Genomic DNA, 26,988 nt, shown 5'->3' with positions numbered 1-26,988 from the left:
AAGATAACATCAGTGATATAATAAGTAATATTGAGGATTCTTCACCTCTCAGAAGTGCTAAGGTGGGGAGAACGTGCATTTCTGAATTTTAATAACTTGTTTTCAGTAGGAATGTGGAGTTTAAAAAATTTTTTTTCATTTTTCTTTTATTATTCATATGTGCATACAAGGCTTGGTTCATTTCTCCCCCCTGCCCCCACCCCCTCCCTTACCACCCACTCCCCCCCCTCCCTCTCCCCCCCCTCAATACCCAGCAGAAACTATTTTGCCCTTATTTCTAATTTTGTTGTAGAGAGAGTATAAGCAATAATAGGAAGGAACAAGGGTTTTTGCTGGTTGAGATAAGGATAGCTATACAGGGCATTGACTCACATTGATTTCCTGTGCGTGGGTGTTACCTTCTAGGTTAATCCTTTTTGATCTAACCTTTTCTCTAGTACCTGTTCCCCTTTTCCTATTGGCCTCAGTTGCTTTAAGGTATTTGCTTTAGTTTCTCTGCATTAAGGGCAACAAATGCTAGCTAGTTTTTTAGGTGTCTTACCTATCCTCACCCCTTCCTTGTGTGCTCTCGCTTTTATCATGTGCTCATAGTCCAATCCCCTTGTTGTGTTTGCCCTTGATCTAATGTCCACATATGAGGGAGAACATATGATTTTTGGTCTTTTGGGCCAGGCTAACCTCACTCAGAATGATGTTCTCCAATTCCATCCATTTACCAGCGAATGATAACATTTCGTTCTTCTTCATGGCTGCATAAAATTCCATTGTGTATAGATACCACATTTTCTTAATCCATTTGTCAGTGGTGGGGCATCTTGGCTGTTTCCATAACTTGGCTATTGTGAATAGTGCTGCAATAAACATGGATGTGCAGGTGCCTCTGTAGTAACAGTCTTTTGGGTATATCCCCAAGAGTGGTATTGCTGGATCAAATGGTAGATCGATGTCCAGCTTTTTAAGTAGCCTCCAAATTTTTTTCCAGAGTGGTTGTACTAGTCTACGTTCCCACCAACAGTGTAAGAGGGTTCCTTTTTCCCCGCATCCTCGCCAACACCTGTAGTAACAACGATTTTAGTCACAGACATCATCCCACGGTTTGGTCTCCCAGCCTCTATCCAGTCAGACAACGGGCCTGAGTTTGTTTCCTCTATTTCCCAAAAATTGACACAAGCCTTAAATATTCACTGGCGGTTTCACATTCCCTATCACCCCCAATCTTCAGGTAAAGTCAAACGTGCCAATCACACACTAAAAAATACTCTCACCAAGCTCTCCCTCGAGCTCCATCTATATTGGACAAAGCTCCTACCCCTAGTCCTTCTCTGCCTCCGGGCCCTCCCTAAAAGACCGTTCATGCTCAGCCCCTTTGAGCTCCTCTATGGCCGTCCACTCCTCCCTATCACGGTTCAGCCAGAACCCCCTAACATTCCCCCCACTCTCCTCAATCCTCTCCTCACTTTTCTTCACTCTCTCCTTTGGTTGCATGCTCATGATCAGTTACCACAGCCCTCTGACACCACCAAAATAACTCCCACCCTTCAAATGGGAGATCTAGTTTATCTAAAAAGTACAGCCACACCCGGCCACCTGTAGGAAAAGTGGAGAGGCGCATTTAAGGTTGTCCTCACTACACCCACGGCTGCTAAGCTAGCAGGACTTCCCTCCTGGGTACATGTTCAAAATCTAAAATTGGCAGCCCCACAAAAGACCTACCAATCTCTTCTTACAGGACCAACAAAAATAAAGATCTCCTGCCTCCCCAAGATCCCAGAAGACAGAGACACACTCAAGGAGACTCCCAGAGCATAAGCAGGAGCCCTATGCCTGGGGACCTGGCATCTCGCCTACTCACTCTTTATACTTCCCCCCCCTCCCATTCTTTCCTGTCAGTGCCTGCCCATGCTTTTACTCTTTCCTATATACACTCTACTCTGAGGTTTTAGATTTCCCACCCCCCAGTATAATCAGCCTCCCTCCTTTTCATACCTTCGTCTCCCTTACTTCATAGAGTGGATAGCCTATCTACCTCTCCAAGGTACTCTCTCAGACTTTACACCTGAAGAAATCTACTCATTTTCCAACATACTCTAAGCTCTACTGTAAACCACTCCACCTATGCTTCCACTCCATCCCTTCCTGTGGGTAATTCTTGTCCTTGTCCCTTCCCTCCTAAGTATTGGCCTGTGGGTAACTTCTCCCCCTGAGTGGAGATGGCCCCATCGCGCAGCTCTCTGTTTTGGATACCTTTGTGCTCTCTTCTTTCTTATGACCTGTACCCTTGTGAGCCCCAAACTTCCCCCCTGCCCATGCACCTTATCTTATTCATACCAGCACAGGGCTTGCTACGATACAGCTACTCCATGTACAATGTGGGGCAAACTGCACTGGACTGCAAGGAGTAAAGGCAGCAACGCAGGCTATACTTGCTTTGGAAATCGTGGGCAACAAGTGTGCTGGACTGAGCTCACACATTATGGTATGTCTGATGGAGTAGGAGTCCAGGATCAGGCATACAAGAAGGTCCTCCGCACCCAGGTACCTCAGGTTCTTGACAACCTATTCTTTCCCACCAGAAAGCCTCTCAAAATTCCTTTACAAACACTGTCCCTTTCTGAAACCCTTCTCCTCCAGGTCATAAATACCACTCATCAACTACTCAACCGTACTAATCCTACTCTAGCCCGTGGTTGTTGGATGTGTCAGCGAACTGGCCCTTCTCAGGTCATCGCCAGCCCCATAAATATTTCCATACCTCTTACCTTAAACTGTTCTTTCACCAAAAGGCCCACCGCCTCCACCCTTTCCACAGTTCCCCTCTTCCAGCCAGCCCCTCTCTGCCTACAGAGTTCCTCAGGGATAGTCAAGGTAGGTTCCCTGGTGACAAAAAAATGTCACACTTCTAGGGCAGCCAACAAAACCGGGAACAATATCTGTTGCCCCCCCATTCCCGGGATTCTCTTTTTAGGCAGTCAGAGTGTATATCCCTGTTTACCCCAAGCCTGGAGGGCATCTGCACTCTGGTATTTTTGGTCCCTGACATGGACATTATTACAGAAGATAAGGACCTACCCATCCCCCTCACTGCGCATCTTCGATCAAAACGGGCAATCCAGGCCATTCCCTTGTTAGCCACCCTGGGAATAACGGCTGCCATGGGAATGGGGGCTGCAGGAATAGGGACTTCTATCCACTACTATACAAAACTCTCTAATCAATTGATAAGTGATCTACAAACGGTGGCCGAATCTATCCTAACCCTACAAAAACAACTTGACTCCCTAGCCTCAGTTGTACTCCAAAACCGACGAGGCCTTGACCTGCTCACTGCAGAAAAGGGTGGTCTCTGCCTATTTTTACAAGAGGAGTGCTGCTTCTATGTTAACCAGTTGGGAGTAGTAAAAAATAAAATTAGGCAACTCCAAGAACAACTAGAAAAATGGAGAAGGGAGTTGGAGGACTCTTGGAATCCTCTAGGGAACAACATTTCGCAGTGGTTCTCCTGGCCAATGCCCATCCTAATGCCTGTATTTCTTGCTCTCATATTCTTAAGCTTCCTCCCTTGTATCATAAGAACAATACAAGGATTTCTTTTAGACCGTATATCTGCTATTGCTAACCAAAAATTTAACCAGTTGTACCTCCAGGGATACCAACCTCTCCAAAACCACCCAGAAAACTACTGTGAAGTCCCCATCCAGGACACCACAGGAGCCTGAGGCTCCTGCCCCACACAACGCCCCCTGCCAGCAGGAAGCAGTTAAAGAGATCGATGCTTCGCCCCAATTCCTGATCCTCAGCCCCTATCTTCATTATTATTAAAGAAAAATGGGGGAATGATAGAACAATAATGCCGCCATTTTATAAATTAGCAGCACCTCGTGGAAAATGGAGCCATTCTCCCCCTTAACAAGGTTTCCTGTGCTCCCAAAAACAAGCTCCACCTCCATCAGGGACCCCCGACATATGCGCCAACCCCTTACCCTCCCTCTCCTATAAAAGGCCATGCCTGCCCTGAACCCCTTCCCTTTTGTCCTTTCTTCTTCCTGCACTACCTCGCACCTGCCATTAAACCCTGCCCTTGGACGTGAGTTTTCTTTGTGTGGCGTTTTTCCTAACAGCATGTACAGACAAATCCATAAAAAATGACTTGGACAAGTGCTTACTATCAACCAGGACAGACATTCTTAAGTTTTCAGGTCATTTTTGTGTTTTCCTTGTAAGAGCTTTATAACCATTACCTCCTGACACTTTACAATAATTTAAAGGAGTTGGTGCATCCCCTGTGGAACAAAGAATTAGATTAATTAAGCCCATCTCAGAGCTATTTTTAAAATAAGTCTCTTTGTTGTTCAATTTGGCCAAAAAGGTCACATTTCACTCAACTTTTGATCGGTTCAATGTGTTACTTCCCCTCCTCTGTGGGACAAAGTCTGACTTCTGGGGGAAGCCACCCCTGCAGTGAGGGACAAAACTGCCAAACTAGCAAAATCTTCAGAGACAACTGTTCAGAGAAGCAGTGTGAGAGGATGTGACCCCTGAGTGGTTAGCATCCCCCAGCTCCTTAGAGGAACAAGTGGTATTCAGCCACCCAAAACATTTCAAAAGGACTGCACAAATGAGGGGACTTCTCCAGATCCAGATGGAGTCAATTATGCCAGACCTCTAAAAGCAACCAAAGCTGAGAGGTTTAAAAAAGGGGTCTCTCATGCATGTGTTCTAATATTTAAGCCTTCTAGGCTGCTGGCAAAAGGCAAACTCAGTCTTTGGCCAAGGCCTTCTGCTTAAACAAAGGCAATGTAACTTTCAATGGTGTCTTACATCTGCTTAGGGATGCTGTGAGTCTTCTTTCTGTATAGAACTAACTCATTGATATTTACTCTCTAATTGGTCTAATACCTGCCTCCTGGTACCCCTGGCCCCTAATGTAGTCAGCCATGAACTGCCCACTATAGTGATAGTCCAAAACAGAGGGCCATCTAAAAGTTAATAAAAATAGCTACAGGTATAAACACCTATAGGCAAAGTAACCATAAAGCTTTCTTTCACATTTCAAAATTAATTTATCCTTCCTACTACACCTGGCAGGGCCCCTTCTGATGCTCCTATCATTGTTCATGTTCAGGTCATGCTTTCTAAACCAAATTTCTCTCTTCCAGGATAAAAGCCTTTAGGACCCAAATCATGAGGCAACAAGGCTATAGATCCCTACAAATGAATGAGATCTCCATGAGCAACCCAGATCTCCATGAGGAACCTTAACTGTGCTGGGCAATAATTCAGACACCTTGTGTCCAAATGAGTCCTAAGGAAAAGAAATAAGAGAGACAATTTCCCTTTATAGGTAGGGTCCCCTTGTCAGCTCAAAGTAGATACTGAAGATGGACCCCCCACCCCCCGCCAACAACAACCTCCCAAAAAAGGAATTTTTTGGCATATTGTCTCTCAGGGGGAATCTGAGGTAGGCTAAAAATAGGAAAAGTTTGGGGCTCATGGTTGCCCAGGGATGGCCCAGACCATCAGCACCTGCTGGGAACCACCAATGCCCCTCCCCACTCGCTCATTATTGGGTGGGAATCTCCTGGGCCTGCCCTCCCCATGGGTTAGTGTAGGTTTTAAAAGCACCTGAAAAAGAAAAGCACGCTCTCTCTGCTGGCAGACTCTAACTGCGTTCCACCATGCTCCCTTTGTATTTCCTTTCCTAACATTTAATAAACCTTATTTACACCCACACATTTTGCTTGGATTCTTCCACACTGGAACGCAAGAACCAATGTCTTCTGAAAACACTCTTTACTCTCAACAGTCTTTGTTTTAATTTGCCCAACAGCTCTACGTAAACATATTAACCCCACTTGGCAATTATAGAAAGGGAAGCACAGCAAAGTCAAGTTGTTCAAGGTTATACAGTGAATGTCAAAGCTGGGATTCAAAGTGGGTTGATGTGGTTTGGCTGTCTCTGTACCTTACCAAGACCCTTTCTGACCCTTGTTTCCTTGTTTCCTACTCCTGCCTTTTTCAGGTGATCTGTGACTGTCAATACTAATAAGAAATGAAGAATTTTCACAAACCACAAACTATGCTGCTGAGAAGCTCAGGGATGGGGGTGGAGATGTAGAGATGTAAAGGTGGCACAGGTAAGAGGGACATCCTAGAGGACAGGAATCTGTGATGGAAGCATGGGTTGGAATTGGTGGTAACCCTGACATTTTTTCATCTACATTTTAATTTTCCTCCAAAATGTTTCCTCTTGCAGACTGTCTCACTCCTACTCTATCCCTTTCCTTCACTGTCAAACTTCTAACTGTTCTTCAAGACCAAGTCTTCTGTTATCCTGTTATAGCACATACCTCTTTTGTCTCTGGTTATGGGTAGTTCCTTATCATCTCATTTTGTCCCCACTAACCACAGGTGTAGGCAGCTTGAAAGCAAGCTCATTAGAGTTTGGAGTTTAGTTCTGTTTTTTAGAAAGGTAGTAAAGAATGATTTATTAGCAAAGTATAAGTCCAGAGTTTTGCTCTGTGTCAGGACACAAGAAAGTTGATTACGCTCAGGCAGAGATGGCTGCTGTGAATATAGTCTTTCTGTTGTTGAATCAGTAGACTATATCTGTCATAAAATGAAGCATCTATCACATGCAGGGGTTAAAATGTACCAGTGGGAAGTTATTGGTATTAGCTGAGCACAAAGATGATTCTTTAACCTGGAGGTGAGAAATTTAACAAGGGCCCAAATGAGACAAGTTGCAGAATTAAGAGCAGGGGACAATTATGTATAATTGTTAAGAGAGACTTATAGAGGACCAAAAGCCTCCACTCAACTTTGCTTTCTTACATGTTTAGCCAGAGGAAGGGTCGAAAGTAGGAGTTCTTGTCTCACAAAGCCAAAGAATGAACTTTGTAGACAAGAAAGGGTAAGCATAGAGGTAGAAAATTTTATTAAGGGAAAGAATGAAAGCTCCCCCAGGAAGGGAGGAGTCCCAAGTGGGTTGCCAGAGAAGTGGCTTGGTCTGAGGTTTTTATCCATTCTCTCCAGGGCTTACTCAATGTCTATGTTAATTAGATGTATAAAAAGCAGCATTCTGGTTGGCCATGCCTGCAATGTTCTGATTGGTTGTGCCCTAATCCTTACACTGTCCTTATTTTGGTCAGTCCTGCTTTCCTTCTTTCTACTCTTTAAGGTCACAGGGAGGTCATAATGGAGGTTTCCAAGGGTCCTTCTGTCTCATAGTTAAGCAGTGCCAGTCAAAGGTGTGGTCTGGTGATCATTATCTCAGGAAGGGCTAAGATTGGTCAAGTGGGGCCTTGTCCGTGTAAGAAAGTCCTTGGTACCTGGGAGTTGTCTTGACCCTTGTCACAAGAAGTCTACGCCTCAATCCTATTCTACAAAACAAAGGTGACCTGAGAAGTTCAATTGCTTAGAGCAAAGGAGACAGATAGAAAATGGAGGCAGAGCACTCACATGTCCACGTGAAGAGTCAAGTACCTGCTAAAACCACTCGTGTTTGAACATTTCCTAATCTGGACAGAATTACGGTGGTGGCCAATCTAGCTTTGTGGGTTTCTAGACTGTGGATAAACTAGTACACGAGAAGGGGACAAATTGCAGTGGCTGATGTATACAAGTGAAAAGAGCCCTTTCTTTAGGCTTGAAACTAGAAACAACTTTATAAAGCAGAACATAAGAAGGAATGACAGTCAGAAGACATCCAATTAAATATATTATATAGGGGATCATCTTTTAAAAATAACTCCATGACACAAATAGGAAAGAAAGAAGTCAAATTGTCCCCATTTGCAGATGATATGATCCTTTACTTGAAAGACCCTAAAAACTCAACTGAAAAACTTAGCTCTCATCAACACTTTCAGCAAAGTAGCTGGATACAAAATCAATACACAAAAATCAGTAGCATTTCTATATACAAACAATGAACAGTATGAGAAAGAAATCAGGAATATAATAGCTTCAAAAAATTAAAATACCTAGGAATAAATTTAACAAAGGAAGTGACTGACCTCTGCAATGAAAATTACAAGTCACTAAAGAAAGAGATCAATCAAGACATTAGAAGATGGAAGGATCTCCCATGCTCATGGATCTACAGAATCAATATTGTGAAAATGACTATACTACCAAAAGCAATCTACATGTTCAATGCAATCTGTATCAAAATTCCAATGACATTCTTCACCAAGATAGAAAAGTAAATATTAAAATTCATATGGAAGCACAAAAGACCTCAAATAGCCAAAACAATCCTGAGCTAAAATAGCAATGCTGGAGGTATCACAATACCTGACTTCAAACTATACTCCAGAGCCATAGCAATAAAAACAGCATGACACTGGCACAAAAACAGACATGAAGACCAATGGAATAGAATAGATGACCCTGACAAAACCCATGCAACTACAGCCATCTGATTTTCACCAAAGCTGCCCAAAATATGGGTTGAACAAAGGATAGCCTCTTCAACAATGGTGCTGGGAAAACTGGAGTTCCACCTGCAGAAGACTGAAACTAGATTCCAGTTTCTTACCTTGTACTTGTATCAGTTCAAAATGAGTTAAAGTCTTAATGTAAGATCCAAAGCAGTGAAATTAATCCAGGAAAAATTAGGGACCACTCTGAACCATATGGGCATAGGTAATAACTTTATGACTGGAACTCCAATGGCTCAGCAACTAAGAGAAAGTATTGACAAGTGGGACTACATGAAGCTAAAAAGCTTCTGTACAGCAAAGGAAACTGTTACCAGGCTGAAGATACATCCTATAGAATGGGAGAAAATCTTTGCCAGCTATACATCTGACAAGGTGTTAATAACCAGAATATACAGGAGCTCAAAACACTAACCTCTAAAAAAGTCAACAACCCACTGAGTAAATGGGCAAATGAGCTGAACAGACACTTCTCAAAAGAAGAAATGCAAATGGCCGATAAATACATGAAGAAATGCTCAACATCCTTGGCCATAAAATGACCCTGAGATTCCAACTCACCCCAGTCAAAATGGCTATCATCAATAACACAAGCAACAACAAACGCTGGTGAGGATATGGGAAAAAGGAACACTTCTACACTGTTGGTGGGAATGTAAATTACTATAGCCACGATGGATGTCCCTCAAAAAAACTAAAACTAGGTGGTGCACTGGTGGCTTGAGCCAGTAACCCTAGCTACTCAGGAGGATCATGGTTTGAAGCCATCCCAGACAAATAGTTTGTGAGACCCTATCTCAAAAATATCTAACACACAAAAAATGACTGGTGGAGTGGCTCAAGGTGTAGGCCCAGGTACTGAAAAAAAGAAAAAAAAGAAAAAAAAAAAACTAAAAAATAGAACTACCATACAACCCAGAGATACCACTCCTAGGCATACAGCTGATGGAATGTGCTCCAGGATACAACTGAGCCACTGCACACCCATGTTTAGTGTAGCACTGTTCACAACAGCCAAGCTTTGGAAGCAGCCCAGATACCCCACAACTAATAACTGATGAATATATTAAGAAAATGTATATATATACAGTGGAGTTTTATTCAGCCATAAAGAACAGTGAAGTTATGTTGTTTGCGGGTAAATAGATGAAACTGGAGAACTTCATGTTAAGAAAAGTAAACCAGGTTCAAAAGAGTCAAAGGTTGCATGTTTTCCTTCATATGTGAAAGTTAGACCTTTAAGTTAAATGTTTATATAGAAACATATATGATCATATAAAGAATGAAAACTGTTGAAATTTTTCTAAGAATGGGGAGGAGGAGGGAGAATGATGGAGGGGGTAAATCTAAGATATATTGTAAGCTCATTTGTAAATATCACAATGTAACCCCTGTACAACTGTTATATGCTAATAAGATTTTTTTAAGTTAAAAAAATAACTCCATGAGTATAGTCTATTAAAAATGTTTAGAGTGAATAGAAAGTAATTTTCTTGTCTCTACTTGAATGGAAGGCCTTTGCCAGTTTGCCTCCTTTGTGGAAATGCCCGGTAGAAGGTCTTTAGTGTCAGTAACCATGTGTGAAAACCCCTTTTGCTATGACCTCTTGGCTTTAGTTACTTTCGAATGGACTGACACAAGTGGCTCCATTTTTGCTGTTGCATTTGAAACAGGGTCTCATTGCATAGTTTAGGCTGAGCTGGGACTTGCTATGCAGCCCAGGCTGGCCTCAAACTCATGATCTTCCTGTTTCAGTCTCCAAGTGTTAGGATTGTAGGCATGATCCACACCACACCAGTGTGAATCTGATTTCATTCTGACCACATCCCCTTGTCTCTATACAGTTCTGTCTGAAGTGCTTGTCTGTAAACAGTTTAACTATACTTGTCTCTTGTTGGAGGAATGAGATTTTCTGCTTGGTTTGATTTGACCCCATATTTGGGGAAAAGTGACAGGTAGGTGGGAATCAATGCCAATGACCCTTTTGGCCATTTTTCTTTTTTTTGATACTGGGTTTGAATTCAGGGCCTTCACCTTGAGTTACCTCATGAGCCCTATTTTTGTGATGAGTTTTTTCAAGACAGGGTCTCATGAACTATTTGCCTGAGCTGGCTTCAAACCTTGATCTTCCTGATCTCTGCCTCCTGAGTACTAGGATTACATGTGTGAGTCACCAGCACCTGGCTAATAATTGTGATTAACAGCATTGTATTAGCAACATAAAGCTCTCCTTGTTATTTTTTAAAATATATATTTAAATTTTCTGTGTATTATTGTGGCACTATTCACAATGGACAAGTTATGGAAACAGCCAAGATGCCCCACTACTGACGAATGGATTAAGAAAATACGGTATTTATACACAATGGAATTTTATGCAGCCACGAAGAAGAATGAAATGTTATCATTCGCTGGTAAATGGATGGAATTGGAGAATATCATTCTGAGTGAGGTTAGCCTGGCCCAAAAGACCAAAAATCGTATGTTCTCCCTCATATGTGGACATTAGATCAAGGGCAAACACAACAATGGGACTGGACTTTGAGCACATGATAAAAGCTTTAGCACACAAGGGAGATATGAGGATAGGTAAGACAACTAAAAAATTAGCTAGCATTTGTTGCCCTCAATGCAGAGAAACTAAAGCAGATATTTTTAAAGCAACTAAGGCCAATAGGAGAAGGGGACCAGGAACTAGAGAAAAGGTTAGATCAAGAAGAATTAACCTAGAAGGTAACACACATGCACAGGAAATTAATGTGAGTCAACTCCCTGTATAGCTGTCCTTATCTCAACTAGCAAAAACCTTTGGTCCTTCTTATTATTGCTCATACTCTCTCTTCAACAAAATTAGAGATAAGGGCAAAATAGTTTCAGCCGGGTATCGAGGAGGTTGGGGGAGAGGAAGGGGGCAGAGTGGGTGGTAAGGGAGGGGGTGTGGGAAGGGGGGAGAAATGACCCAAGCATTGTATGCACATATGAATATAAATAAATAAATAAATAAATAAATTTTCCGTGTAAAAAATGTACTTGTTTATAGATTATGCTCTAGGTGACCAATGCCTGATCCTTTTGATTATTAGAGTGCCACTGCTTGGAGTGCAGTGTTTGGGCAGGTCTAATTATCTTTGCTTAAAGATGAGTCATGATACAATTAAGATCATATGGATACAAAACTGCAAAAGGCTAGCAACACTATTTTAATTTGGAGGACATCAGCTTGGTGAAGTATTTTCCTAAGAATGTACAAAGGAGCCAGCAACAATTAGCATAACAGCTAAACAGAACTCCTTTATATATTAATTTAGCTTTTACTTTTGAAGTAAAATTTAGAATCTCTGGCTTTGTAGGGTAATAGTTGTACAATGCTGACAAAAATCAAAGCTTTAGACTTCTTCTGCGTTTAGGGGATGGTTCCAGTGACCTGGAATGGACTTATTCCTGATGTACTAGTGCATTTCATATGTACAACAACAAAATGTTCATTCAGCCAAAGCAAATAGATCCAGACCAGGTTTTAAATTTCAGGAATGCTCAAATGCCAGGTTTCTGGTCCCCTTCTCCCTCATCCTCCCATGTAAGTGGTTGTAGAAAAGCCAAAAGTTTCATTGACCATTTTTATATGAAGGTCCAAATGTATTGTATATTCTATAAAAGAAAAGCATGGCTAGTCTCTTTGCTGCATTAGACTACATACTTTAACTCTATAAATGTTTGCATAACATTCAGGTAAATTTTTCAACATATGGCTCTACACATTTCTGGTTATGGACATGGTGTTAAATTCACAAGAATTACCTAAAATAAAGTGGGCATTTAAAAGCCTGATACATAAAGAAACACACAAATGAACCTCGAATTTGTTAAGACTCAATTTCCTAAATAGTCAAAAGCCTGATAAAATCAGCAGAAAACACAAGCAGTTATCTTAATATAATACAAAATTGCCAGAGTTCTAGGCCAGTTTTTTTTGCAAATATTACTAAGAGCAGAACAATATTCTTAAGAATGACTTGTTATAGACATAGAGAATTAGGTTAAAACCCAGGAAAAAAAGCAGTCTTAAACTGCCACTGGTGGGAAGAGAGAGAGCAGGCATTTTCGTCCATCTTTGGGGTACAGACATGATCTTTAGGTTTAAAAAGAGAAAGAGTTAGGGTAGAGGATGGGGTTTATTTCTCTCTTAGAGGAGGGAACCAGTTTGTCCAGAGTACAGGTTTTTTGTTATGAGGTGGTGAAAGGGTCAGATCTAAGGGAACAGCCAGAGTGGGAACATTCAAAAGGGTTTTCTGATTTCTCAGTTTTTCTGATCTGTCCCTGAATTCATGTTTTATAATCCATCCCTGGATTCACACATAGGCCATAAATTCTTGGACATATGGGCCTCTGACCATTTCTTCAACCTTCTATAGAGGGAGGAAGGGTCAAATTCTCCCCAGTGGTATAAAATAAAACCCATGGGGACTCCTGAGGTGTTCCTTACTTCTAAAAGAGAGAGGAGGAGGGCACATAACTTACCATGCAGGGCTTGAGGGCTTCCCTCAGATGTTAACTCCACTTGAACCTAACTATGGGGGAAATGTTTTTCTCTCCCATAGTGACCAGGATCATTTTGTCAGGGGTCCTGTCCATGATTTACCTCTGGGTAGACCACTGGGCATACATTTTGTGGCCTATAATGATTCTAGTCACCCCTGGATGCAAACCCCAAATTTGAGCATCCTTAAAGATCTAGCCCCTTTGTAAGTCTCTCACTGTCCCTTTAAATACACGGTCCACAATACTTGGTGGGTGGATCTCCGGTCTTGGAAGTCTGGAAATGTAGTTTCCCCAGTGACTCCTCAGTTTTGACCTCATGACCTTGGAGGAGAGGTCTAAAGAGACAGACCAATGGTGAGAAATCTGATCATGGGTGTCCTGAGTCAAGGTGGAAAAGAGGTCAAATTCCATGAAACATGGAGCAGTATTGGTGAGGTCTGAGCAAGCTTTGGGAACCACCACCATTCCAGAGAGCTAGGAAAAGTGGTGCTCAGTTACCACAACAGCTAGGCTGGGAGGGAGACCTAAAAGAAAGTGGAAAGGCAAGAGATCAGAAGACAGTTTTCTAGCCTACAGGGCAGACTGGACTAAGGCTTACCCCTTTAGCTGATCCGAGTCACAACACCAAAATGTTACTGATGGATGGGGCGCTCCAGATGTTCCTTGCTTCTTGGATACAGTGTCTAAGATTAGGATACTGCCCCAGGTACCAAAACAGAACTACAAAGACTAGGAAGCTAGTAAAGAATGATTTCTCAATAAAGTACACCTCGAGGGGGGAGGTAGGCAGTAGGGCAAGAGCCTGAACAGGAGCAGCACACCTCAAGCACTGAGGCAGGGGTTGGGCAAGGGACAACTGCCTACAGTTTGGACCTTGAGTGTCCCCTAAGGCCCATCTGTTGAAGGCTTGGTCCCCAGTGCACTGCATTTTTGGGAGGTGGTAAAACCTCCTGGATGTGGGGCCTAGAGGGAGGAAGTTAGTTCACCAGGGGTGTGTCCTTGAAGGGGACATTAGGACTCTGACCCCTTCCTGTCTCTCTCTTTGCTTCCTGGCTTCTATGAGGTAAACAGGCCTCCTCCACTGTGTGTGACCTGAGCCTAAAGCAATAGGGCCACGTGATGATGAACTAAAACCTCTGAAACCATGAACCAAAATAAACCTTTCCTGCATGTAAGTTCCTTGTCTCAGGTCTTTTGTCACAGTGATGGAAAACTGATGAACATTAAGCTCTTTTGGCTCAGCACCTCCTGCACTCCTGGAGGGACTCTTTGGGCCTGGGAGGCTGTGAAGTGCTGTGGCTGGTGGTAGTGAGCAGTCACATGCTGGCTGAGTTGAATGGATTTGGAGGGATGTGTGCCTGAGATAATTAAGCAGTGTGTTAGGAATCTCTCCTTACCCACGACACAACACCCTAGTACCCAAGGGCTCCCAAAGTAGCAGTAATGGCTATTTTCTTTTAATTTTTAAGGATAACTTATAATTACACAAGTATGCACAAATATGCTTTCTTTTTTAAGAAAATAGAATGTTACAGACAAAGCAAAATTTCTTTCTGCCCACTGGACCTGTTCCTGCACCATCACTGTTTTCAACTGGAGTGGTTAGCACAAAAGCCTGTCCCCATTCCCACTACAACACAAATCAGTGCTGTGGGCTGCATGAGTTCATCATTCTGCCACCCATTTTGACCAGTCGCCAACCCTTCCCCGGGCCCAATCCCATGAAAAAGCTGGATGAGAAACACTCTGTTGTGGGCTGAGAATTCCTTTCTAGGACACTGTGGCTACCCGCTGGCACTCATCAGGAGTTTCCGGCAGTCTTTTTGTGTCAGGACTGTGGGTCAGGGGAGGGAGGTGAAAGTTGGAACTTTCAGGCATGGTTTGGCCCAGCTTCCCTGTGGTACTGCTCACTGAAACAGGGGACTCTGGGCTGGACCAGGTAGCAGGAAAATCACACATACCTCCTTGCAGTGTTTTGAGGATAAAAAAGAGGTATTTTGTATGAAGGCTGTACAAGGTCACAAAAGATAGAAAAGAATATTCAAGAGTTGCCTTGAGAAGGATCTCATTTAGGCTTTATTCACTCAAGGGATCGCTAGGCTAAGGAAGATGATGTAATGGCAGAGATATTTCACTTCCCAGACAAAAATTACACAGTGGAAGTGCACACACTTCTGTCGGCTGTCTAGAAGAATCCTGTGGTCAGAGTGGGCCTGAGTTCTAGGAGACATGATCGTAAAGATTGCCTCTCCCCAGGTATAATGTGTTGAGTGAGAGATTGTTTTTCAGACCACATGCAGTTCTATCAACTGACTTGTCTCTGGATGGGATTCAAGCCTGGGGATATCTGTGATTGTGTTAGGGCAGACTCCAGACCTGGCAGAGCAGCAAAGTCAGGGAAAGTCCAGACCAGCTCCTGCTTAGTTGGCAAGTGAAAGGGAAGAACCTTGTTATTAAACTCATGGGCAAGATGCAGCAATTCCAGGCATTATATCTGCACCAGTCGTAGTACTGATAGTACTTTCCCTCCCTTTCCTTCTGTCAGAGGCCAGTTTTCATACATTCGAAGTCTTGTACCTGGTTAAAGGACCTTGAAACCCATGCCCCCATTCCTGACCCATTCCCGCCAAATCAGTAATTCCAATAGCAAAGTCAAGGACATTTGAGGGTCAGTGTGAAGGGTCTTTGCCCTCTCCCAGGTGATGTACTTGTTTTTGTTTGTGTGTTTGTTTATTCATTGTTGTAGTGCTGGTGTTGAGCCCAGGGGGTGGAACATGCTAAGTACACGCTCTCCACTGGGCCACACCCTCAACCCAGGGGATAGTTTCAGATCTTATTCCTGGTATGGCTGCCAGATCTAATGGAACACAAGACAAATGATCGTGTACATCAAATTTTTTGTTAGCCTTTCTAGGCAGGTACATAAAAGAGCAAAAATTCAGATACTGAGGGTCTTTTCATTATCAGAAATTGGGGAGACTTTCTCTGTATCATTAAATCATTGTGACAAGCAGCCACTTGGTCTCTCATTTTAAATAATAATTAGTCTTTAAGCTTTTTTTTTTAAATGAAGGCTTGTATGTATTTGTGTGTATTATCTCTATGAGTTGTTCTACTGACATTGACATCATCTGGGTCTTTGTTTTTGTGTGTGTGATACTGGGGTTTGAACTCAGGGCCTCACACTTGCTAGACAGGCACTCTACCCCTTGAGCTACTCCACCAGCCCTTTTTCATGATGAGCTTTTTTTGAGATAGGGTCTTGAGGACTATTTGCCTGGGCTGGCTTCTATCTGCAGTCCTCCTGAGTAGCTAAGATTACTGGCTGGATCTTTCTTATATTGGTTGGCACTGGCTCTGGGATCTTATTGTTCCTGTTTCTTCCCGATTTTCTATTCATGAAGTTATGTTGGTAGCTTTAAATTGGCTGTGGTGGGACTATTAAACCATGGAAATTGGTAAATGCCATAAATCATGGCACCTTTGTCCTAAGAGCTGATTGTTAAATGTTTAGTACCACACTCTGCTTTTCTATCTCAGAGACATGGGGTCTATGCAGAAGGCCAGGGGTAGATCACTGAGAAAAGGAAATATGCAAATATATGCAAATACTATACCACTTTAGATAAAGGGCTACTTGAGCATTTGATGAATTTGATATGCATAGGGGATCCTGGAGCCCCCATGGGGACCAATGGACAACTGTAAAAGCATTTCATAGGAAACAGAGATAGAGAAATAACTTATGGGGGAAAAAACCCCTAATTGCCACATATAGCAATTAGTATTCTCAGAGAGAGAAGGTATTGCCTCAAGAGAAAACCACATTACATAAAAGCAAACAACAATAAAAGTTTATGAATTAAAATAAGATCACTGAGATAAAAAATTCAGGGGCAGCAATAGAAAATAAAGTTGAGGAACTCTCCCAGAATGTTAATAAAAGAGAGAAGAAAGTTATAATATCAATCTAGCATCTAATCAATAAAATCATCTAATCCATAAAATGCAAACTGGAGAAAGAATACAGAAATGATTCAAGAAAACTCAGAACTAAAAGATCTACAGTGTGAAAGGGCCTACCTGGTCCTTAGCACAATGAATGAAAAAAACACCTACATAAAAAAAAAAAAACAAAAACTAAGGTACTAAGTCCAGAAAATCAATGGTTTTTAAAAAGATTCACAAAACTTTCAGAAAGAAGAATCAAGTCACATACAAAGAATCAAGATTTATCAACACTGGCACTAGAATAGAGCAATGAATGCCTTGAAAATTCAAGTGAGCCTGTGCTAAGTGTGATCTGGAACTTAAATGTCCTTCAAAGGCTCATGTGCCCACTGGGGATATGCCCTGGAAAGGGATACTGGGACTCTAGCCCTCCCCCTCTCTGTGATTCCTGGCTGCCATGAGGTAAGCAGCTTTGTTCCACCATGATGTTTTGCTTCACCATAGGGCCCAAAACAACAGAGCAAACTGACCATGACTACTGGTCTCAGGTATTTTATCATAGCAATGGAAAGGTAACTAACACTACATGATTCTCCACCTAGAATTCTAAATCTACCTAAACTATCAGGCCATTCACATTGGCCACATAAATTCCCCTTCGGGGAAGCTACTGCAGGATATATTCTATCAAGATGAAGGAGAAAAGCAAGAAAGACTATACTATAGGGTACAGAAATCAGAGAATCTAATGCAAGAGAGGGACAAGGGGAATTTTCAGGATGACAGCAAAGAGAAGTTCAGATGACAGTGGTACAATTAGGTCTAGAGAGTAAGAAGTTCAAATTGGAGCAGAGTGGGGAGGTTCAAGGACAAAATTATTTACTTTTAGTTAGAAAGGTAAATTGATATGTGCTTAACCATATGGAAAATTATAATGATAGTCTATCTGAGGATGCAAGAACAGGTATTAGGTACTTTAAAAAATTAAGCAAATGGAAAACAATCTCTAGCTCTAAGAAAAATAAACCAGTTATAAAGGAAATGAAATATAATTATATACTTGGCTCAACGTCTCATTGTTCTGATAATTTAGATATCAATTTAACCAAAATGTGGATAAGCTATGTCAAGAAGTATGGAAAAAGAGAAATGCATGGACTAAATATTCATCTTTTATGATGGGAGGTCAACAAATATTTCTAAAATTGAGAAATCATGAAATCATAGTTCATTTCCTTTAGCAGTATGGAGGTAAATACTGCAAGAAAATACTGGAAAGTGCTGTTGCAACTGTTTGCCTCTGAGGATTGGAAAGAGGTGGGGTGAGTAGAATGAGTCATTTGTTGTTGAAATCCTATGTGTAGTGCTGTTAAATATCTTCCTCTCCTTCTTTCTTGGGGTCCTTCAATCCTTTCAGTGGGGCAGACAAGGGGGCAGGGAAGGCAGAAGAGATAGCAGGATGCCCAACAACCATGATTTGCAACAATGTGCGAAATGTCTCTAGGGGAATAAGTTTTATTATCTCTCATTCCAGGGACACTTGCACGTAGGGATGCTAACATGAACAGCAAGTAAGGCAATGCAGATTGGGTCATGTTGTCCTATCTTACCTCAACTGTAGTTTAGTTGGCAGGAAGAAACATCAAGTGTTCAGTGTCAAGAAATTCCAGGGCACATGGCTGAAAACATTCAAATTTATATACAATCCAAACCTCTATTTCTCTGCCTCCCTTTCTTGAGCCTATACATCCAGGGCCATTTGTTCTACTCCCAGAGCATATGCTGCACCTATCAATTTCCAAATTAGCCCAAAGAGCCATCCTTTGAAGTTATAATAAGTTGTTTTACATGCTAGGAAATCTTACCTTCTGCTTGCATCATTTCCTATCTGTTGCAATTCCTTCTTGGTTGTTTTTGTACAATTGTGTACAGATCATTGGCTCTTTTTGGCTAAAATTCAGCAAAAGTAGACTATTTGCTTACATCTTATAAATGACAGATGGGGTTTTGGTGATATACTTTCTGCTGTCCTTGTATTTTTACTCTAATTTGTCTAAGCAGAGACAGGACTTTCAAGAGTTCCTTTTCTATTTCTATACTTGATTTTAGCTAAGTCTGAGGAGCAATCTGCTTCTCTATTTCTTTTTTCCCCCTGGCTTTTCTATTTCTATTTTAAATAAAAACTGATCTTATAAACTTTGTTTTTGAATTAGTCCCCTCAATTATTTCATAAAAGTAAAATATTATGAAAATTTTTAAATATTAAAGCCAAGGAAATATAATGAATATCAGTCCACTCGTTACTCAGCTTTTGAAACGAGAAGCTAGAAATAAGTTTTGGTTCTCCAGTTCTGCTTCCCTGCCTCCTCATACATAACTACTGTCCTGAATTTAGAGTTCATTATTCCCTTACATGGTTTAAAGTACTTATTAAGTATGTGTGCACCCATAAACAATATATATTATTTTTGCATGTTGTTCAAGCCTTTGTAAGTGGAATTTGGTTTGTTTACATTCAAACCGAAGGCTCTAGTTTATGCATTTGGATTTCTGTAAGAATCCAGCTGTGTGAACGTGCACCAAATTGTCCATCCATTCTTCTACGAGTCAGGGTTCAGGATTTTCCATTCTTCTGTCATTGAAGGCAATACCATCATGAGAAGCCTTCAAAAGAATTGGCAAAAATACACCTGAAAAGATTTTTTAAATATATTTTTTTGAAACAAGAAGAGAGGGCTATAAAAAGATTATTTAAAGAATAAAAAGTCATTGATAGAAATTAAAAGCATAATAGCTGAATAAAAAACAGTTCAGTAGAAATCTTGGAAGAAAAACCTAACACAACTTTCCCAAGATAAAATAAAAAGACAAAAAATAGGAGAGAAAAGGTAGACATGGCGTTGCATGCCTAAAATGCAGCACTTGGGAGGTTGAGGTAGGAGGATTGCAAGTTTGAGGCCAGCCTGGCCTACATAGTGAAAACACTGCCCCTCCCCCCCCCAGCCCCGCCAAGAAAACCAGAACCAAAACAAACATAACAAAAAGTGCTGGACCCAGGTGCTCATGCATGTAATCGTGGCTACTCAGGAGGCAGAGGTCAGGAGATCATGGTTCAAGGCCAGCCTAGGGGGAAAAAAACCAAGATCCTCCTATCTCAAAGATACCTAACACAAAAAGGGCTGGAGGAGTGGCTGAAGTGGTGGTACAGCATCTATAGCAAGTAGGAAGCCCTGAGTTAAATAAAATAAAATAAAATATCTCATGAAGAAGGGAAAATAGCTTATCCATTCATGCCTATCCACTATTAGAAAAAAAGAAGCAAACATACAAAAAACAAAAAAGGAGAGAAACTCTGTCTGTGTGTGTATAGGGGGAAAGGAGGGAGCAAGGGAGGGATTAATATTTTAAGAAATTGGCTCGTGATTGTGAGGCTAGCAAATCTGAAACCTGTGGCTTTTTCTCTTAAGGCCATCAACCGGTTGTATGCTGTCACCCTGCAATATGGAGGATAATGTGGTTATTCAAAGGGTACTGATTTAAATGTTCATCACATCTAGAAAATACCTTTACCTTTCAGCTGGTGTTTCATCAAATGACTGGGCACCACAATCTATTAAATGGACACAAACTTAATCAGGACCTTCCCTGAGGAAGCAGAGACATGAGTATTACCAGCTAAAGACTTTAAATCAACTGTCTTAAATAATCTGAAAAAGCTAAAGGGAACCATGGACAACAAAACCAAGAACTAAAGGAGCCAGGGGAATGACATTTCAACAAGTGAAATCTGCCATACAGACATGGAGATTACAAAGGGGACCAAGTGAAATTTTGGAGCTGAAAGGAAAAATTCACTAGAAGTTTTCAACAGCAGGTTACTGTAGACAGCTTGAGGATGGGTCAATTGAAAATATTCACTCTAGGGAAGAGAAGGAAACAAAGAATGAAGAAAAACAGTGTCTAAGAGTTCTACGGGACACCATCAAGTATACCAACATAGCAAAACTGGAGTAACAAAAACACAAGAGAAAGAAAAAGAGTCAGAAAGATTATTTGGAGAAATAATGGCCAATAGCTTCCCAAATTTGAGGAAAGGCAGGAATCTATAGGTCTAAGAACTCTGAGTAAGATAAACTCACAGAGCCACGATTTTTGTCTAGGAATGTCTTGTGAATTTCTCCTTCATTTTTTGCTAAATATAAAATTCTGGGCTGGGAGTGGTTTTTCTTTTGTTCCTTTAGATCTATTGTCCCTCTGCCTCTGATGACTGATGGGAAATCAGCAGCTATTAACCATACAAAGGATCTCTTGTACAGGACTCTTCTGCTGCTTCAAGATTCTTTCTCTGCCGGGGGCTAGTAAGCTCATGCTTATAATCCTAGCTACTCAGGAGGCAGAGATCAGGAGGATCACAGTTCGAGGCCAGCTGGGGTAAATAAATTGAGAGACCCTTCCTTGAAAACACTCAACACAAAACAAGGCTGGTGGAGTGACTCAAATGGTAGAGTACCTGCCTAGCAGACATGACGACATGAGTCAAAACCCCAATAAGGCCAAAAAAAAAAGTTCTCTCTTTGCCAAATTATAGAAAGACAAAGACAAAAAGATGAGACAGAAGGAGGGAGGAAGAGAGAGCGGTTAGTAGACTTTTCAACTACAATAAATGCTAAATTTAAAGGGAGTCCTTTAGGCTGAAGGGAAAGAACCCTAGACAGTAGCTTGAAGTTACAGAAGAAATAAAGAGCACTGGTAAGTAAAGGTGACTACATAAGTAAATAGAAAAGCCAACATTACTGTATTTTTGACTTGTAACTCTTCTTCATTCCTGTGTGATTTAAGTTAAAGTTCTTTCTGATCTTGCAGATGTGACTCAGAAGCCTCTTGCTCCCTGTCCTGAGTGGTGGCTCTGTTGCTGCTAGAGAGAGAGCTTCTCTGGTGCCCTCTAGGTTCCCACCACATACATAGGCAGGGTGCAGGCCTGGGCAGTGGGGAAGGCACCAGCTCACTCCAGTCTACAGCTTGCTCTGTACTTGTCACTGCTTCCCTGGCAGCTGTGGGAGGGTCAGAGGGATGCAGGATGTTGATGACTTATGATATAGACCTTGACTAACAGCTGATAGGCATGAATGGACAAGCTCTTTGAAGATGCCCTAGTTTTATTTATTTGGCGGTACTGGGGTTTGAACTCAGGGCCTCTCACTTGCTAGGCAGGCACTCTACCACTTGAGCCATTCTGCCAACCCTTTTTTGTGTTGTGTATTTTCGAGATATGGTCTCATGAACTATTTGCCTGGGGCTGGCTTCACACTGTGATCCTTCTGATCTGCCTCCCAAGTAGCTAGGATTTCAGGTGTGAGCTGAGATGCCGTGATTTTGCATGGCCTCTCTGAAGATGGTCTGTGGTCTAAGCTCACAGCTATATTTTTATGAAGTTGCAGCCAGCTTGGAAATATTTTCTCCCTCATGTTTGTTTTCTCTTTCCCCCTTACTTACGATTCCCCAGATTGTTCTGTTTTATAGGTGACCCGAGTGTCTTGATCCACTGGGCTATACCAAAAATTACTGGGGTAATTTATAAATAACATACATTTACCACTTATACTTCTGGAGGCTGAGAAGCCCAAGTTCAAGGATCCAGCTGATTCCATGTCTTACTGAGGGCTCCTTCCCTGCTTCGAAGATGTCACATTCTTGTGGGGTCCTCCCACGGTGGGAGGAGAAAGGCAGCTCTCTGGGGCCTCTATTATTTCTTTTTTTGGTGATACTGGGCTTTGAATTCAGGGCCTCAAATTTACGAGGCAGGTGCTCTACTGCTTTAGCTACACCTCCAGCCCTGGCCTCTTTTAAAAGGGTTTTAACTCCACTTGTGAGGGTGGAGCCCTCATGGCTTAATCACTTCCCAAAAGCTCAACCTCTTAATACTATCACGTTGGATGGTAGATTCCAGTATAAGAATTTTGAAGGGAGCCAGGCGCTGGTGGCTCACACCTGTGATCCTAGCTACTTGAAAGGATAAAGTGGGAAGGATCACAGTTCAAGACCAATCTGGGCAAATAGCCATCTCCCAAATAGCCAGAGCAAAATGGACTGGAGGTGTGCTCAAATGGGAGAGTGCCTGGCTTGCAAGCTCGCCAAGCCCTGAGTTCAAAACCAGCCCCACAAACAAACAAACAAACAAATAAAAAACCCCAAAAAACTAGTGACACATTCAGATTACAGCACTGAGCAGAAAGGAAAAATACCGTTGTAATCTACATGTGATAGTTACATAGATAGTTCCAAAGAATCTACACTTAAATTGTTAAAAAAAAAAAAAGTTGGGTGCGTTTTGCAAGATTTCTGAATGCAAAAAATTAAACTAAGTGCTTTGTTTTTGTTTTTGTTTTTTATTAAACGTTAAATGTAACCAGGAAGGGGTATCAGATGGGGCTTCTGTGAAGCCAGTTGTGTTCTGCTTCTTGATCTGGGTGGTAGTGACACTGCACCTTTACTTGATAAAACTCATCAAGCTGTATGTTTGTGATTTTGCCTGTCTCAGTATGTTATATGTTAATTAAAAGTAAAGGAAAAAAACCTAAAATCTGCTGTATGTTCAATGCTTCAAAGTGGTTTTGAAAGTTGACCGTAGAGGAGACAGGGGAGAGATGGCCAAATGCAAATAAAACAGAAAATGAGTGTCAGTATTTCAGATAGGGTAGAATTGAAGGCTAACATTTGAGGTTAAAAGCATTAAATAGAATAATGAGGGTCTTATGGAATGGTAAATGGCATGTTTATAAAGATTATGTAGCAGTCACAAGCCTTCACATAGGAGCTGTTATGTGGCAAAACATAAAGCAAAATGTTACTACAAGTGCAAGGAGAACTTGACAGAAACACAAGCCAAGTGGAATACTTCAGATGGGGGAAGCTGAGCCCTTCACATGGCATCTTCAACAATGATGTGTGGTGGCCGTTAAAATTATTGATGGAAAGAAGTCTCCCGCGCATACAGATATTGTCTTCTTTTCTGATGGTGGAAAAGATTTTAAAAAAAGACTTACAGAGAGAATTACATGCCATTCAATAAGAAGGGAGCAGATCACTAGATAATTAGCAAAGAGAAAAAGTTTTGAAATCTCACTCAACCCAAAGGAACCTGTGGGTTCCAATTTGCCACTATATAGTGTTGCAAAACTTTGCACCCAGCACTAATCTGGGAAAAAGATCAAAGTTCCCATTTTAATTCAGACATCATTTATATACACAGTGATAAAAGGAAACAAGCTTACTTAAAAACATCTAGGACATAGCTACTTAGGGAGGCAGAGATTAGGAAGATCTCACTTTGAAGTTAGCTGGGGCAAATAGCTTTTGAGAACCTATCTTGAAAAAACCCATCACAAAAAAGGGCTGGTGGAGTGGCTCGAGGTGTAGGCCCTGAGTTCAAACCCCAGTACCACAAAAAAACAAAAACAAAAACAAACCCACAAACAACAAAAACAACCATACAGGACAGCTTTTTTTATCCTTGCCTGCTCTCTCAATTTTATTTATTTTATTATTTTGTTTTGCTTTTTTAACATAATTTATTTTTGAGTTCAAGAAATATATTTTAATGTTTAGATTCATGTTTTGAATTTTTTAAAACTGAGAGATAAAATATAGAGCACAACTTGATGATAGGTTTCTAAAAGCAGCTATACCACATCAAGATAAAATTATAGAGATACAATAAAATGTATACACTTTATAAGTTATCAATGCAAGATGTAAATTAACATACTCTACTTGTTAAAATCCAATGTAATATCTGAGTTTAAGACAGAGAAGTCTTTTGGTGAATAAAACTTCGTGCATAAATTTTCTTTTTTGGTTACTAGGGTTTGCCTCTACAAACTCAGGGCTTTGCACTTGCTAGTCAGGCTCTCTCCCACTTGAGCCATGCCTATAGCCCTTGGCTACTTGTTATTCTGCTTGAATTTTAGGCTTGTCAAATAAAAATCCTGTTAGGATTTTAATTGGAATTGAGCTGAATTTATATATCAATTTGAAAGGAATGAACTTGGTATAACCGCTCCATTTATTTAGCTTTTCATTGTTGTTGTGGGACTCCAGTTTCCAGTATCCCTGAATTATCTTGGGATTTTTCTGAATAAGCGTCATACTTTTCTTCCCCATTCAGTTGTGATTTTTGCTAGCCTCCACTGATGCTTGGCAAATTATTACTTAGCCTTGAAGTCTCAGCTCAAATGCAGCCTCATCCATGAAGCCTTGCCCATTGCTTTAGGCACGTGAAGGCTCCTTCTTCCACGGCCTCTGCCACCTAGAGTATGTTGCATATAACTTCAAGAGCAAGTACTTACTGACTGCCGACTATATACCAAAGCACTGTGTTAAGCACCCTCTGAGCATTAACTCCTATGGTTTCAAAACAACCGTTTGACAACCAATGTTGGAGCTATTCCCTCCATTTATGGAAAATGAGATCGGAGATGGCGACCGGTCTCAGAACAGAATATGAATCCAGGTACGCCTGCTGCAGAACAGAAGCTGCAACATTATGTACTGAATGGTTTACTTGTGCTTGTTTATATGTTCCAAAGAAGAAGTTTGAGTACATACTTTGGATCAGGTGCAGTAAATAGTGCTGGCTGGACATATGATGATAAAAATAGATTGACATGAAATAAAAATCACACTGATGACTATATAGGTACATGAGGGGGAATGATGGAGAGGGTGCATCTAGTCAAGATACATTGTAAACACAATATGGAAATATCACAATGAAACCTCCCTGTACAACTAATATGTGCTAATAAAATGTTAAAAAAAAAACCCATAAACTGGATATGGAAGAATATACATAAAGGTAACAAATCAGGCTAAGTGCCCTGGGGAAAAGAGGGAGGGAGTAACCCAGGGTTATATGAATGCAAAGAATGAAGGGGCAATTGCAGGAGCAACCTGGGAGAATGTGTGTCCTTGTATACACATTACAGGAAAAGCCATGAATTTGATTCAAGATGGGTTGAGTCTCTAGTCCCATTTCTTGCATGGGGATCGGAAGTGTTTCTCCCTTCTTTCCCCATTTCTCCCTATTTTTATCCTGTTAAAACTATTTTTCTCCCACTAAGAAACTTTATAATCACTTAAAAAAATGTGTTGAGTTTTAGGGCCTGCGACACATACAGGGAAGTACAGTAATTTCTTCCTGGTCCAGGACCCCCAGAAACAGAAAAATCTGTGGATGTTCAAGTCTTTTATACAATTCGTAGTATTTGCATATAACCTTCACACATCCTTCTCATACTTTAATCCATTTCCAGATTACTTAGCTCTAATACGGCATAAACAGTATGCAAATAGTTGTTTTACCTATACGGTTCTGGGCGTAATGACAAAAGTCTGTACATGTTCAGTACAGCGGCAACCATGGGAGGCCTAACTACGCCACCCATGTCAGCCACAAGCTAACATTTTGACGGGCAGTGAGGACCGACTGCGCGGAATTCTGGGACTCAGGTACGTAATCCCTAAGGAGTACACATCACATGCATAGTTAAGACTCTCCAAAGGAGCTGCAGAATGAGAAGACAGAAGAAGAGGAGGGTCAAAGAAGAAGGTAATAGAGGCGGCAATGTCTCCAGTGCCCCAACCAGGGCTTAGCAGAAAATAGCTGCTCAGTACAGCTTGGCGGGCTGGTTGGTGAACGGAATGAATGAAAGAACGATGCTCTCAGTGTAGCCTCGGTCACGCCCCCTCCTCTGTAGACGCCTATTTCCTTCATAAGATGGCAATAATGCCCTGGTACACGCGGGCAGCCGCGGCTCTGGGGGCTCATCATGGCTGCTCCAAGCGGTACACGCACAGCCGGGCGGGGAATGGGCCTGCTGCGGCGCGAGTCCGCTGGAGGGCGAAAGCCACTCAGATTGCGCGACAGTGGCCCCCCTCCCCCAGCGGCCCGCGGAGGGCACCTGGGGTCCTCTGGGTGGGAGAGGGCGCGTGGGGGTGGGGGGAGAGGTCAAGTGTCTAGGATAGGGCGAACGTGGGTGGCGTGGAAGCCAGAGGAGCC

General features: G+C 41.7%; 1 protein-coding gene across 3 annotated transcripts in view; it reads right to left on the bottom strand.

Moving 5' to 3' along the window:
• Xaf1 (XIAP associated factor 1) overlaps nt 1–26,988 on the bottom strand; it is a 63,440-nt gene that overhangs the window by 35,029 nt on the left and 1,423 nt on the right. The gene's annotated exons all lie outside the window — the stretch shown is intronic.

The sequence above is a fragment of the Castor canadensis genome, chromosome 11, assembly GCF_047511655.1.
Source record: "Castor canadensis chromosome 11, mCasCan1.hap1v2, whole genome shotgun sequence".
In the NCBI taxonomy this organism is placed as follows: Eukaryota; Metazoa; Chordata; class Mammalia; order Rodentia; family Castoridae; genus Castor; species Castor canadensis.
The sequence above is the reverse complement of the archived record's forward strand: the minus strand, read 5'-3'. Positions and strand labels throughout refer to the sequence as shown.